Below are 15,051 nucleotides of genomic sequence, written 5' to 3'. Positions count from 1 at the left end.
ACAAATTCCCTCAGCGACAACGAGAAAAGGATGCGGACGAAAAGGGCCAATTACAGAACAAATAAATCTATAGCGAGCCACAAGGAAGAAGAATGTGGAGTGTGCTGTGTTATTACACATGCAAACAGCCCTCCGGTCTTTAGTAATGCTATAAATACAGGCAGAGTTAACACTATGAAGGTTATTATAGATGCAGCGAATAAACCAGAGAGTGTAAACAGCAAATAAAATAATACAGACAGGTGTATACCATCGGCTATTAACAAGCCTGTGCGCTTAATCTATGTGAAAACGACATAAATCAGCCATGCAGAAAATTAAAAAAACACCTTGTTTCACTCATTCAATGCAAATTTCACCAATTTGCATGCATCTCTGGCTGTGTCACACACAGAAGGACTCGACCACAGCGTGGGAAAGGCCCACTCGGCCTGCATTAGTAAGGGAGAAAGAAGGAGGCCAGCATGGGAAAGTCCGCAGTGATCTCGCTGCATTATGACACCAGTCTCTCGGGTGAATACGTTCACTCTCTGCAACCGGCAGCTTCCCCTTTATTATTGCATTCTTCTAAACTTCCAGTAAATCTGTCGTTTTTAGTACCTGTCTGAAAAGTTCACTGGGAAATCATTTGCATGTGTGGATTACTTTTGCGATTACTCATTATAGCTGACGAGGAGGAAGCGTTTTCACTGGTGTTTGTCTGTTTGTGCCTTTGCAGGATAACTCAAAAAGCAATTAATGAATTTCAATGAAATTTGGTGAGCAGATAGAAAACATTCCAGGAAATAAATGATTCCGTTTTCAAGGAGATCCAGAATATATTCTTCTGCAGCGGAGTGTTAGAAGAATGTTTAGCACATAGCAACATTTTGAGAGAATGCTGATGAAATTTGGTGAGCAGATGGGTAATGCTGGAGAATGAGATATTTTATTTTGAATTTGATCTGGAATATATTTTGGATCCATTATCTAGAAGTGGCCTTGGCAGAGTGCCTTCTATGTATAAAACATCAAGTTCAAGCAAAACACAACCCTAACTAAGAATAAGCACAGGATGAAGATGAAGTTAACAATGGTGGGATATTTGGCAAGCGTTTTCCAGACACTTCATCTGTATTGTTCCGAGGTTCCAGCTTAGCTAGGGAAGTGACTCACAATGGAGTCCCATCCATAGACAAGCACGGCCACCAATGGGTCTCAGAGCCTATATAGGACTCGCACCACCACCCCGTCTACACCACTCCCCAGAAAGATTCTTCCATCTTCGCTTGATACTGTTTGATGTCACTATACACTTACAAGACAGTCTGCAGTGCCCTCTAGTGGATCTACTGTGTAACATCTGCATCAACGTAAACAGAACTATCTGTGCAGTGACGTTTACGTACATAACTGAAACACACAGACTGATTTGCATATGTAAATACAGCATAAATAAGCCTGAATGACTCCAGAACATAGTATTATATACATATACGAGGTCTGTTAGAAAAGTATCCGACCTTTTTATTTTTTTCAAAAACCTGATGGATTTGAATCACGTGTGCTTGCATGAGCCAACCTTGAACCTTCGTGCGCATGCGTGATTTTTTTCACGCCTGTTGGTTGCGTCATTTGCTTGTAAGCAGCCTTTGTGTGAGGATGGGTGGAGTCTCTCCTCGTTTTTTCTTTGAAAGGAAATGGCAGAATGACTGGAACAGCGCGACTGCATCAAATTTTGCCAGAAACTAGGCGACAGCCAGGTGGAAACCATTCGGATTATAAAGATGGCTTTCGGTGACGATCCTCTGGGCATCACACAGATTAAGGAGCGGTACAACTGGTTTAAAGACGGCCGCACAACATTGGAGAGCGCGCCACGCTCCGGCCGGCCATCAACATGCTGAAATGACCACATCATTTCCAAAGTGAACGCTGTGGTGATGTGGGACCGTCGTGTGACTATCCGAGAAACTGCGGAAGAGGTGGACATCAGCACTTTTTCGGCACATTTCACTGTGACAGAAGATTTGGCCATGAAAAGAGTTGCAGAGAAATTCATCGGCACGAAGCTGATGGCGCAGCAAAAGCGCCACCGTGTTGAAGCCTCACAGGACATGTTGTGACATGCCCAGCTCTTCCACCATTCGGAAGATTCAGACTGCTTTCGGTGGCTTTTCAGTCGTGTGACTATCCGAGAAATTGTGAACGAAACTGTCGCCCAGTTTCAGGTCCCATCTTATCTTAGGGACCTCTTAGTACCATATCACCCCAATAGAGCGCTTCACTCTGAGACTGCAGGCTTACTTGTAGTTCCTAGGGTTTGTAAGAGTAGAAAGGGAGGCAGAGCCTTCAGCTTTCAGGCTCCTCTCCTGTGGAACCAGCTCCCAATTCGGATTAGGGAGACAGACACCCTCTCTACTTTTAAGATTAGGCTTAAAACTTTCCTTTTTGAAAAAGCTTATAGTTAGGGTTGGATCAGGTGACCCTGAACCATCCCTTAGTTATGCTGCTATAGACTTAGACTGCTGGGGGGTTTCTATGATGCACCCAGTGTTTCTTTTTATTCACCTCTTTTTGCTCTGTATGCACCACTCTGCATTTAATCATTAGTGACTGATTTCTGCTGTCTTCCACAGCATGTCTTTTTCCTTATTCTCTCCCCTCAGCCCCAACCAGTCCCAGCAGAAGACTGCCCCTCCCTGAGCCTGGTTCTGCTGGAGGTTTCTTCCTGTTAAAAGGGAGTTTTCCTTCCCACTGTCGCCAAGTGCTTGCTCATAGGGGGGTCGTTTGACCGTTGGGGTTTTTCTGTAATTATTGTATGGCTTTTTGCCTGACAATATAAAGCGCCTTGGGGCGACTGTTTGTTGTGATTTGGCGCTATATAAATAAAATTGATTTGATTTTCTGGCAAAATTAAAACAAACATTGTACAACAAGCACAATGGATTAAGTGTGTGACATTAATTATATGAAACCATCGTTTTGCTACCAAACAGCAGATGCATGTTAAATTCCAACAGGTTATTAGTTGAATATGATAATTTGGTTCACGCCTGGCCATTAAGGACCGTGGTATTACATGTTGTGGTTTGCGGAGCCGATCAGCCTCGTGTAGCTGTCATGTGTGTCAGGTGTTTGTGTTTATGCCTGTAGGAATGCTGATAAGCACATAAACAGGCTAATTTTAGCCAAAAACATGCACACAGACAAAGGGACATTTGATTCACCCCTCCCACTTCTGACCCCACTCTCCCCCATTTCATTTGGATTATGACAAACTATCCCACGCATACGGTCGTGTTATTCACACATGCCAGACGTCGGTGTCATTAATAAGAAATGAATAATAACACATGCACAAGGAGATTTAAAGTGCACACTGGAATAAGTTAAATCTATTTTTGTAATTGATATTTTTAAATATGAAAATTTTATATATAAAAAAAGCTTTGGCGAGATGAGCAAAACTTGTTTTAAAAGCATGCATCAAGTTTGTTCATGTGCACATTTTGTATTTATGTTGGTTTCATGTGATTTGAAAAAACACATTTGCACCATTTTTTGCAAAAGTTCATCCTGAATCACTATCAATTCTCTCACTCGGAGCGTACGGCTGACCGTTGTAGAAGCTCTGCACCAGATTCCCAACTTGAAGTGTAAAACTTTTGTCACATCAGCCGACTGGCAAAACTTGGGTTTTTGCAAAACAGTTGTGCAAAATGAGTAGGAGTTCCTGAGCGAATGGGAATGGACCGATCTCACACAGATGGCTGGTATTTGTTCAGAACTTAATAAGAGGAGTGGAATACTGTACTGGCACAAAATCTCACGAAACCTACTTTCTTGGCATTTGTTATAAGCCAGTAACCTACAATTAGGTATAAAGAGTGCATTTTTATTTACTTATTAAAACACAATTACTCCTCATTCAGGAGAAGGAGGAGTAACAGGAAGACAGAGGTCGGGAATGAGAATGACAGGAGCAGTAGTAGCCAGTAAACCAATATTGATCAGTATGTCTGGCATTTATATTGTGTATTGGTGTGTATATTTATATTTGCAAACTGTTTTTCTTTTTCACTTTTGATACTCTGTGTGCTTCTTACCCTGTGTGCTGCTACACAATACTGCTGGAACCTCAATTTCCCTGAGGGAGTCTTCCCAAGGGATCAATACAGTTCTATCTAATCTAATCTAATCTAATCTAATCTAATCTCTAGTGTCTCAACTAATCAAAATCTCTGGATGAACTGATGGTTGGAGTCAACGTAGCTACAGAATAAAATACATGACTGTAATTTAGACTCAAATCGGGTAGCAAGAGAATAACTCTTCATTCAGATTCCCCATCTGAAGCTGCCAAAATTGAGATTGTGGGGGTTTCCCTACGTCTCTACCCAGCTGTCTTTAACTCAAGCTTGTAACTCCCGTGATCTCACTTAACTCCCACCATCCTCTCCCTGGGTTTGCTACTGCACCCTGCAGGCTCTTGCCTCTCCATCTCCATCCACCATCTCCTCTGGCTGCCCGATCTAATTAAGGAGAGGACACTTACGGGGAAAGACGTGGCTGCAGAGTGCAAAGACAGAGGCAGCATGAAAAAACCTTTATACACAGTATTTATGAAGAATGCATGCTCACACAGATCGCTCCTTACTGTACTTTTGAGTTTAGTGTTCACAGGGAGTGAAGTTATGCAGCACAGCAGCAGACACACTGATTTCAGAGCCAATGCAATAACAGTTTGGGCCATTTCTTGCAGAAATCAAGTTTATAAACAATGTTTATCATCGTGGAAGTGTCGAATCAAACAAGCAACAAAAATCAAATCTAGGAGAATATTTACAGTAAAATTTTATTTCAAAATAATCTTTTTCTGATCTAATCACCATCAGTATTGATTCACCTGCAGGGGGCAAAATAGAGTCTGTAGACCAGCAAAGGCTGTTTCTATGTGCTCAGACTTTCAAGCAAAAATTGAGAATTTTGCACAACATGACCCCTTTAAGGACAATTTTACAGTGGCCCACTTATGCATCTTATGCAACTTTCCTCCAAAGGCTCATCAGATATGACGCCTTTTAAATAGCACGCTGGCGTTAATGAATTTTCACTTTGATTTTACATTCCCGCGTATTACAAAAGCAGCAGTGGCCTTTGTGGTCACCAGACCTAGACTTTGTAGATGAAAACCTGAGGAACACGCGCTCATTTCAAGCAACATGCAACTTCAAAACCACACATAAGTTGAGAGAGACAGAAAGAAGAAAGAGGCGTCTGTTTTGTCTACATTTGTACAAAATCCTTTCCCGTATGGTTATGAGGATTTGTGACTGTGTTGTTTGTGTTTTTAGAACATAATGTGTGATTCAAAACAATTTTATGCAGAAACACTCTCTCTCTCACAGACCACATTCACTATGTATACAGCCATCTCCTTCATGCTGGTTTTCTTGTGAGTTTAAAGCCAAACAAAATCCTTTCCTTTGCAGCTAATTCCATGCAAAATCCTTTCTGCTGGCTTGTGCGGGAGGTGTGACCATGTTATTTGAGTTTTAGAATGCAACCACTGTGAAACAATTGAATGAAACTGTTGACTTCCCTGATACATCTCTCTCTCTCTCTCTCTCTCTCTCTTACACACACACACGCCTACAACCACACCTGCTCCTAATCCATCATCACCCAACATCTACTAACCAACCAGCAAGTACCAGAAATGTCTACGGGATAATACGTAGGTAAAAAAGGTGCTTTTTTGATTGCTCAGGGGCATCAAAGTTCATATTTTACGAGGGGCAACTGAAAAATTTTGAGACCAGAAAAGTAGGACGTGGTTCTCCACGTTTTTGCATTCTGAGAAACCGACATTTCTTGAGAATGTGTGAAATTTTGACTCGCTGTGTGCTATGTTGAGAGGGTGCATGCCTAAGCTTTGTTATATGTGCAGATGCGGCTTCATATTTTTCACTTGCAGGAATCTGCAAGCAACCCTGTTTGAATCAGCAAATAAGAAGATGATTGCTTTTGAAGTGGCGTATGCACACAGCAGCACCGCTAACAAGAATATCACAGGTGCAAGTACCAGCACTGGATAAAGACCCATGGATGAGCTGTCAGATGTATTTGAAGGTGTCCAAGTAAGATTACCCAGAAATATGAAGCAGTATCACAATTCAAAGCTTGGCTGAGGCACCCATAAGCTTCTGCACGCTATGTGCTTGCATTGCATTGTTTCAACTGGAGAATATGATGCCAAAAATATTTGTGCTTCAAATAGTATTTTTTTTTAATCAAATTATTCTGCATTATAGATTTTTAAATTTGATTTTCAACTGTATACCACACAGGCCGCCATTTCAGAGACTATAAATTACGAGATAATCCCATTTTAAAGCATCTTAAATGTCAATTACAGTGAATAGGCTGCAAAACCACAATTTTCCATATCAACGCCGACTGGCCCCGAGATCAAATGTCGAGTCAGCATGTAATGGTTTAAGCCGCGGCCATGGCAAGAACTTACAGTACAGCAGATATCACTGTGCATTCGCTTCTGATGACATGAATATCAGCGTGCTGGGATTTGTTGACACACGCACAGTCAAAACCTGCAGACAACGCGTAAATGCCTCTGACCCGAGTGTATTAACAGCTCAGTAAAATCTGTCCCTGACAGGGACAAACCGACATGAGTGTGACAGGCTGAAGGTCTGTTTGGTGCAGGAGCATTTTTGTTAATACACAATACAATTATGTGTGCTGCACATGGCTCTGCTGGATGCAAAGAGGATGCAAACGAAGCATCAAGAAAGCTTTGCACAGATCAGCCTCAGCGTGCACAGACACCGATGCGGCATCGTTTGGGGCTTCTTGTAACTCAACACCTGGTTGTACTGAAAACTGCTTGTCCATGAAGAGGTGCCCACGCACGTGCACACACCCTGCTTATGCCATGTGACATTTTTATTTTGTCGTTAGTCTCAGCAACAACTCACTTGTTGTGTACAGTCTTTCTCCCTTTTCCCCCTTTTTTTTAAATTCTGGGTCGCCACAACAAATCAGAGATTATTTTTTAGTAAAAAATAAATATATATAAAAATATGAATCCAAAGAGGTAAAATAATAGATTAACTCATTATGAAAATAATGTTCGCTTACAGTTCTTCAGTAAACAAGGTGTTAATGCATTAATTTCAATTTATTTTCATTTATATAGTGCCAAATCACAACAAGGTTGCCTCAAGGGGCTTCACACAAGTAAGGTCTAACCTTACTAACCCCCAGAGCAACAGTGGTAAGGAAAAACTCCCTCTGAGGAAGAAACCTGAAGCAGACCAGACTCAAAGGTGTGACCTTCTGCTTGGGCCACGCTACAGACACAAATTACAAAACAATTCACAAAACAAACATACAGGAAATGTTGCCAGTGCACAGGATGGTTTCCGGAACAGATACCACGCCCATCTCTGGATGACACGCCCATATCTGAATGATTGCGACACCATTAGGATTCTTCCTCTAGGGGGCCAGAGAAATCTAGCCAACTTTCTTGAGATATTTCTAATTCTGACCTCAAATGTCTGAACCAGATAAAAGTAATTACCCGCAAAGCCGGTAACTCAATGGGATAAGGGGTTGGGCTACCAGGCTGGAGAGGATTCTTCCTGTTCCTGATCTTCAGCAGGTCTGAGAACCCATGTGTCGCTTCCTGATGTTAAGTTACCGGTCAAATGTGTTGTAGCTTTCTAGAGGGGGAAAAACCCTAATGTGAGCATCAAAGAAGCGTCTGAGGAATATGCTAACTTGCTACCATTGGGTCTGTGGACCAGGTAGGTTAGAGGTTACAGAGCTGGAGTGCCACCCAAAAGACTGAGGATCAATTCCCGCTGAAGCTACCTGCATCCTTGAACAAAACCCAGCAGCCTACCAGCCGCAATTGGGGTAGTAACCTGCAAAGGACTGGTGCCTCTTCCTGGGTTCATTTCCAAGTCACGCTACCGGTCTGTGTCCTTGTACGAGACACTTCATTTGCATTGTCCCAGTCCAACCAGTTGTATATTGGTGCTGGCCTAGGCTGGGGAAGTAACCATCGATGGACTGTTAACCCTTCTAGGGGGAGTCTAGACTCTCATCCAGTTCATTTTATGATATCCAAGGTTAAGCATGGCAACAATGGGTGTTGGGGCCTCTATGGGACTTGTTTCTTCTTTTCCTTTCGAAGTTTGTTGAGCTATTTTCACTCCAATCTCAAATTGTTAAACCAACTGGCCTACCAATCGACTGGGTCATCCTTAAGAGTCAACACACTAACGAATACAAAAACCATGGGTTCTGTTCAATATCACATCTATGAATCATGAGCAAAACATCCTTGAGATGCCAATATATACCCACACCTACTTCTCACACAAATGTACACACTGGTCTCTTCTGCCCGATCCCTGTGACCCGTCTGCTTCACCCCCCAGTGGTTGTCTAGGAGACAAAGAACAGACCAAACAGCTTGTCTGAATCGCCTGTTTTGTTCAGCAAGTCGGGAAGCCACAGCTGACGCCACAAGACCTTTCCACTCAAAAGAAGAAGATGCACACAAAAACCACCATCACAAAAGGTACAAATACGCACTTGTACATTCTCTCTCAAACACTCAGATGACCTGGAATGCGTGACTCAGCAAGACCCACAGGGAACACAAAGCAGTGAAGACGGAGGTATCGCTTACAAAGTATTAAAAAAATGTCCTTCTTATGCCTGTAATTAAACACAGAGTTTTAAATGTGATACATCGTATTCTGAGAGAACCAGAGTGTCTGTCTCCAGAGTTCTTTTTCTCTTCACAGTTGGAGATGCTGGAAAAAAGTCCAACAGGTGGTGTTGAGGAGTCAGCTTTTGATGCTCGTATCAGTTCAACTTGTTTCTTTAAATGTGAAAGAGCAGGTGTTTTACCTGGAGGTCGGTCAGGATGTCAGATACCTCAAGTCATGTCTACGATTCTTCATTTCCACAATTCCAGTCCACCTAGATATAAACAGGTACCTGCTTTGGCTTGGAAAGTCTCCCGCTTCACACCAGAGTATCTTAAGATAAGCACAGGCCCATTAAGCCTCTGGGTCTATATGGGGTTTACTTCATGTTTCAGGATCAATCCAACCACCCTACAAAGGAAGATACTTTGCCCTCTCTTGTCAGCAAGACTCCAAAATCCATAAATTCTCAAGGCACTAACTTATTTCCAAAGGAGATAAAGCAATCCACTGATTTCCAACAAAGTATTGTGGCCTCAGATTTAGGAGGTACTGATCCTCATCCCAAATGGCTTCACACTCAGTTGCAAACCCTGCTAATGTACATTGGAGGTCACGTTGTCAAGAAGGCATTTGAACTACAGTACATCATCTGCAGAAATCAACAAAGCAATACACCAAAATAGAACTGGTGATTAGGGTTTAAAATCTACCCAAGAACACTTTTAATGCCAACTTTCTGATGGTGCAAGAATGAGACAGTCTTTGACAAAGCCCCCAACAAATATGTCCAGAAACCTCCCCACAGCACAGTCAAAGCTTTTCATTAAAAATGAACCCTTTAAAAACAGAATATCTGGTTGAATAATTGGTAGACTTCAAGCTCCGGCTGCTTTCATGACTGCCATCAGTGGTTTAGTCTGGAAATGTCGCGAACGGTGCCCATGTGTTGGAGGAGACAAAAGAAGACTTAGAGTAGTGGGTGACGTTTGCTGAGATGGTACAATTTCAAACTAGTAGCTTTTGCACCTTCATATTTCTTGCTTTTTCCCCCTTCATCCTCCTCTTCTTTTCTCCCGCCCACCTGTTCAGTCTTCCATGAACATCCTGCATGCTAACTAACCCGCGGCTCCGGGCGGCAACAAAGCGTTCAATGAGTAGGCAAACATTTACCGACCCCACAATCATCAGGCTGGGAAACACGTTTTGTAAATTAATTGGGGTTGTGTGTCTGTGAGCTGCCGAGGCCTCCCGGCGTTCTGCTGCCCTCCCCTGCTTCTTGTTGACAGGGGTAGCCATTATCGCAACCAGGCAGATGCGCGAACGCCACGGATGACAAACTGACGTGAAGCAAGAACTCTGGAGAGGTAGAGTGTGACAGCAATGGGCAAGGAGCCAAAGAGAAGGAAAAACAGAGAAAGACATGAGGATTTCTTCATCTGTCCCTCAGGATTCCCCTTTAAGTCCAGTAATGAGATTTTTTTAAGTTCCTACTCCAGGCACATTCCTCTCATGGTTGGATGCAAGTTTCCTGCAGTCCATGAGGACATTCAGAAGAATAACGCTAAATGAAAAGACTGTGGGGGGGGGGGGTCATAGAAAATTCAACAAGCCCACCGACTGACAAGGAAGTGCAATCCTTAATACAAACTCATCGTCAACTCAAAATGAAAAGGTCTTTCTGCATTCTGCATTTTAATGAGCTTGAAATATCAAACACTGAGCAATGAATAAAAACACGTTCCCGATTCATATCCAAGTCCGGTTGCCAGCAAGGACTGCTAAATGTCACTCTACAACATTACACCTAATATCGAGAACATCCACCAAGCACTTTGTGAGATCCAGCTCCAGACAAACAGACACACTTGATCTAGCCAATCAAAGAAAAATAAATATATAAAATATCACGATCTAAGGGAATATATTCAGATTATTGAAGGGTAAAAGGTTAAAACATACATAAAGGAAAAAAGAGTGAACCGGTTGGTAAACCTACCAACCTAACCAACCGATGATGACCGATGATGCAAGACCAAGTGCCCATTCGGTCCACTCTTCTGCGAATCCTTGTAGGATGTCTCGGTAGTAATACAGATATGTCGATCTTGATATATCTTGGTAGTAGGCGCATCTTTGTGATCGCAGGCCAGAGGTAGGTTCTTCCAAAGTTTATCGAAGCAATGCTTAAAACTGTTCATACACGTGCAGATATAACTACAGTCAGGCAGGTTGTTTCAAGTATCCATACTCCTAATTGCGAAAGGATGCTTACATAGGTCAGTACTAGGACTGGTCTTAGCAATCTTAAGGTTATTGCCTGTCAACTTGGGAATTTGTTCACTCAGTTTAAGAAAACCAGACACTTCAGAATCATAGTTTCCAGACAGAATTCCGTACATCTCAATCATATTTCCACAGAGCCTTCAGAAAGATAAAGTAGGAAGTTTTAATTTGTGTAGCCTTTCCGAATATGAGAAGTCCTTATTACCAGGAAGTATCTTTGGTGCACAATGTTGGCAGTCCCCAAAGCTTTGATATATCGGCATATATTTGTGCCAAATCAACAACTGGGTCCATATTTGGAGAGCAGGTAAAAGATATTCATTCATTACTGTTCTATCAGTCTAATTTATCTCATCTGTCCTATCTGTCTTATAATGATCAATGACAACTATAATAATGGCTGTTTTTCACATTTGCAAAAACTGCAAGGTAGCCTCGAGTTTGTAATATCATAGAAAGTGCGCTATACATTATTTGACCAGTAGATGTCAGTAGTCTCCAATGAGCTGTTAAAGGAGATGAAATAACTGAGCTTTTGGTGAAGTATTTGGCTGAAAGGTTTGAAGCGAAGCTTTAGTCAGATGAGGCTTCATCGCGCCATCTTTACTTTTTGTTCTTCGATGTGCATTCCTTCTTCATATGTAATATTCATGCCATATTCCACCTTTAAGAGATGCTCCGAGTGCACATTCCATCAGGAGTGTTGTCAGCATCAAGTTTTTTTACCGCTGTTTATTGGAAATGCATTCGTGAGCAAGGCTGAACATAAAGTAGCAGTGTTGTAAGATGAGAAGTACAACAGGCTTGTCCGCCAATGTGTTCCGTGTTGTTAAATATATATACATATATATATATGTATATGTTTTTTTTTTGTTTTTTTTCCTTTATTAAGTGTGTCTGTCTCTGCTAATTATTTCAAATTAGCGTTCGTCCAATTTGGACAACACAACAGAGTACGTGTGATATCCAAGCATCAATTCTTCTCATCTCAGACAATTAGAAACAAACTAATATCAAACCCTAACAATAACGTATAGTTTTTTAAAATGACACAGGGTCTTGTCTTCAAAATAAATACAGTTCAGTTCTGCAACAGCTGAATACTGAATTAGAGAAAAATAACAACTGTAAATTCAAAGCAGAAGCAGGGGTGGTGGCCAAGTGGTTAATGCGCTTGGTTTCAGTTCAGAAGATTCCGGGTTCAAATCCCACCCCTGCCACATTTCTCCATGTAATGTGGAGTTGCGTCAAGAAGGGCATCCGGCGTAAAACTTGTGCCAATTCAACATGCAGATCCACCTTGGATTTGCAGTGGCGACCCCAAGTGCAAATAAGGGAGCAGCCGAAGGGACTTACTAAATTCAAAGCAGAAAACTGGGCTTTGATGAGCACTGGTGCAGATTAAACGAATGCCTACGAACAGCAACCAATGGAAGAGAGAAAACAAATGAAGCCAAAAGAACAAACGAAAGTTAAGCCCTAATTCCAGCAGCATCACAAATTTAAAAGACAACGTGCCACCATGCTTCATTTCTGACTTTTGTCATCTTTAAAAAAACAAACAAATCATTTGCTTTTCTGTGTAGGCAGTTCTTACATGCTTTTAGCCAAACACTAATTCATGAAGGTTTTAATCTCCAGTGGCTGAATTGTGTTTGAATAAGGAAATTACAACTGCAATCAATTCTTTGGTTATTCAAATTAACCAGAGTGTTACGTTGTGACAGTGCCACCCAGAATGATAATTATTTACTGCTCTGTAATACAGTAACCGCTTTCAAAAATAAAACGATTGGAGAGCTAGCAAAGAACTGAGATAAAACACAGCGTAGGTTGCACTAATGTTTCATGTATTACAGTGTAAGGTGGGCAGATGTACCACGTGGTTACCACAGCTCGCATCAGGAGAAAGTACCAGAGAGGAGTCCTCCGTAACCGATCAATAAAATCCAGAGATAAACACCAATGTGGATCCCACCACATGGAGAGCCCAGTGGATTATAGGAGGGATGTCTGCTGTTGAGAACAAAGCGTTTGCTTCAAAATGCAACAGATGCACAACTGACTCCTACACTGTTCAGCGCGTGTATGGATTGACTGTTGGGTCAGGTTGTAGAAGCCAGCAGCTTTGGCGTCTTTGTTAGTGAGGATGGGCTCATTTGTCCTTGACTTTGCAGAGTCAAATGGATGCCACAAACACAGTAATTGAGAAGATAAATGAGAAGTCCAAGTATCTGGTTTGGCAATTGTCCTGCTTTCAATGACTTCCTGGACTTGGCTGTCAGAAGTGTACCCGTATGCTGTGACAGTGTCGAACTTGTGGACACATTCACTGATCTCATCAGCGACATTCATATCTCTGGGTTCCTGGTCTTTGAGGATCAAGAGAAGCCTGGGAATCGTGCAGTTGCTGGACAGAGGTGTTTGGCGAGGGTAACGTCTCTGCAAGAGAATGAAAGTCCAAGTCTTTAGGGTACTGGTGTTTCCTGTTTTGTTGCATAGTTGTGAGACTTGGATGCTAACAGGTCACCTAAGGTGATGAACACATGTCTTTGGCATAAGGTCTTTTGGGAGGATCCTTGTGTAGCACTGAATGACTTCATGTGAAGCAAATAGTTACTTGAGGAGACTAAGATAAGGAGTATCACCTGCATTGTAAGGGAACTTCAGCTACACCATTTTGGCCATATGGCACATTTCTTTGGGCTAAGTGTTGAGAACCTTAGAACCTGGAGAAGGTCAAGTGGGTGCCCACATTTCACCTGGCTGCAGAGGTTGGGATGGATCGGTTGTCTGCTTGAGTGGTTGCCATCTTGGACCATGGCTGTTCACCAGCACAGTCTCCCGGCCAGACCTGACCTGTAGAAGAAGTTATGTGTAGCTTGATTTGTCTGTTTTTGTTTTTTGTTATTACCAAATTCAAAGTCTCATGGCCACCAAGGCCACCACTGCTTGTTTTCCAGTGTAGGAGAATGAAAAATTGATCACAGTAGCCATATTTAATATCATAATTGTTGAAACAAGTGTCTTATATGTAGAACAAATCTATTATAAAGCCTGACAAATTTTGAATTTTCATTGGTGAAATTGGCGCCAACAAGGACATGTGAGATGACACCCGCTGAACTACCCGGTGCCTGGTGCCATGCCCTGCCTTTCCCAGTACCTTCCACTGCAACAACAGACGGTCGGACGCCCCTTGATCCAGAACACGCAGATCTAAACCGACTGCTCCCGCTGAGCCGAGGTGGCAGATGACAGTTGGGTCGTGCACAGGTGCGGGTGTGAGTGCACGTCTGATTACGTGTTCAAACCAGACAGAGAGGCTATCACACAGAGGACAGCACGGTGAGAAAGAGAGATGAAAAGTGACAAGAACGAGAAAGAGAGAGGAGTGACAGATCATTTGTGAAAGCTCAATTCGTTTGTGAAAACGGCCTGGATGACCGTCGCTGTCAACGCGTCTGCGGCGGGCGTCTGAGCAGCTGGCGAAACACAAATGTGCAGTCCACATTTCAGCTGTGGAATGATGGAAAAGCATTACCATAATAATTGTTGCCTCTCCAGCCTTCGATCAGCTTTGCCTCTCTGCCTCCCGTATCAAAGGAATTCATCCTAACATCTCACTTTGAGCCCCGGCGGAGCTTAGACAAATTCAACACAACAAAAACCTGTCTGGAAGAAGTGTTATTTTTAGCTATTCTAAGGAGTTCTTTGCTACACATTTGAAAACACTGACACGATTTCCTAAAAAAATGTGAAACAAAAGATGCTAAAATTTGGTTTACGAATTTGGCTTACAAATTTGGTATTAATAATCGACTAAAAATCAAGCCGCGTTACCCTAGGTGGCCACCTAGGCCATCTAGGCTTTGGAAATGAGAGAAACTAACAAGGTCATTTCAAGCTATAAGTAACCTCAACCACACCTGCTCCCAATGTCCATCATGCATGTGATGATGACATTATTCCTTGCAATAAACCCAGAAACCCAGACACGTCCAGCAGATGGCAGACACATTTATGGTATATGATG

The 15,051-nt window shown here is 42.3% G+C and overlaps 1 protein-coding gene across 1 annotated transcript in view; it reads right to left on the bottom strand.

The window, feature by feature from the left end:
• anks1b (ankyrin repeat and sterile alpha motif domain containing 1B) overlaps positions 1-15,051 on the bottom strand; it is a 275,419-nt gene that overhangs the window by 233,503 nt on the left and 26,865 nt on the right. The window lies entirely within an intron of this gene.

This window comes from Thalassophryne amazonica, chromosome 22 (genome assembly GCF_902500255.1).
Source record: "Thalassophryne amazonica chromosome 22, fThaAma1.1, whole genome shotgun sequence".
In the NCBI taxonomy this organism is placed as follows: domain Eukaryota; kingdom Metazoa; phylum Chordata; class Actinopteri; order Batrachoidiformes; family Batrachoididae; genus Thalassophryne; species Thalassophryne amazonica.
The sequence above is the reverse complement of the archived record's forward strand: the minus strand, read 5'-3'. Positions and strand labels throughout refer to the sequence as shown.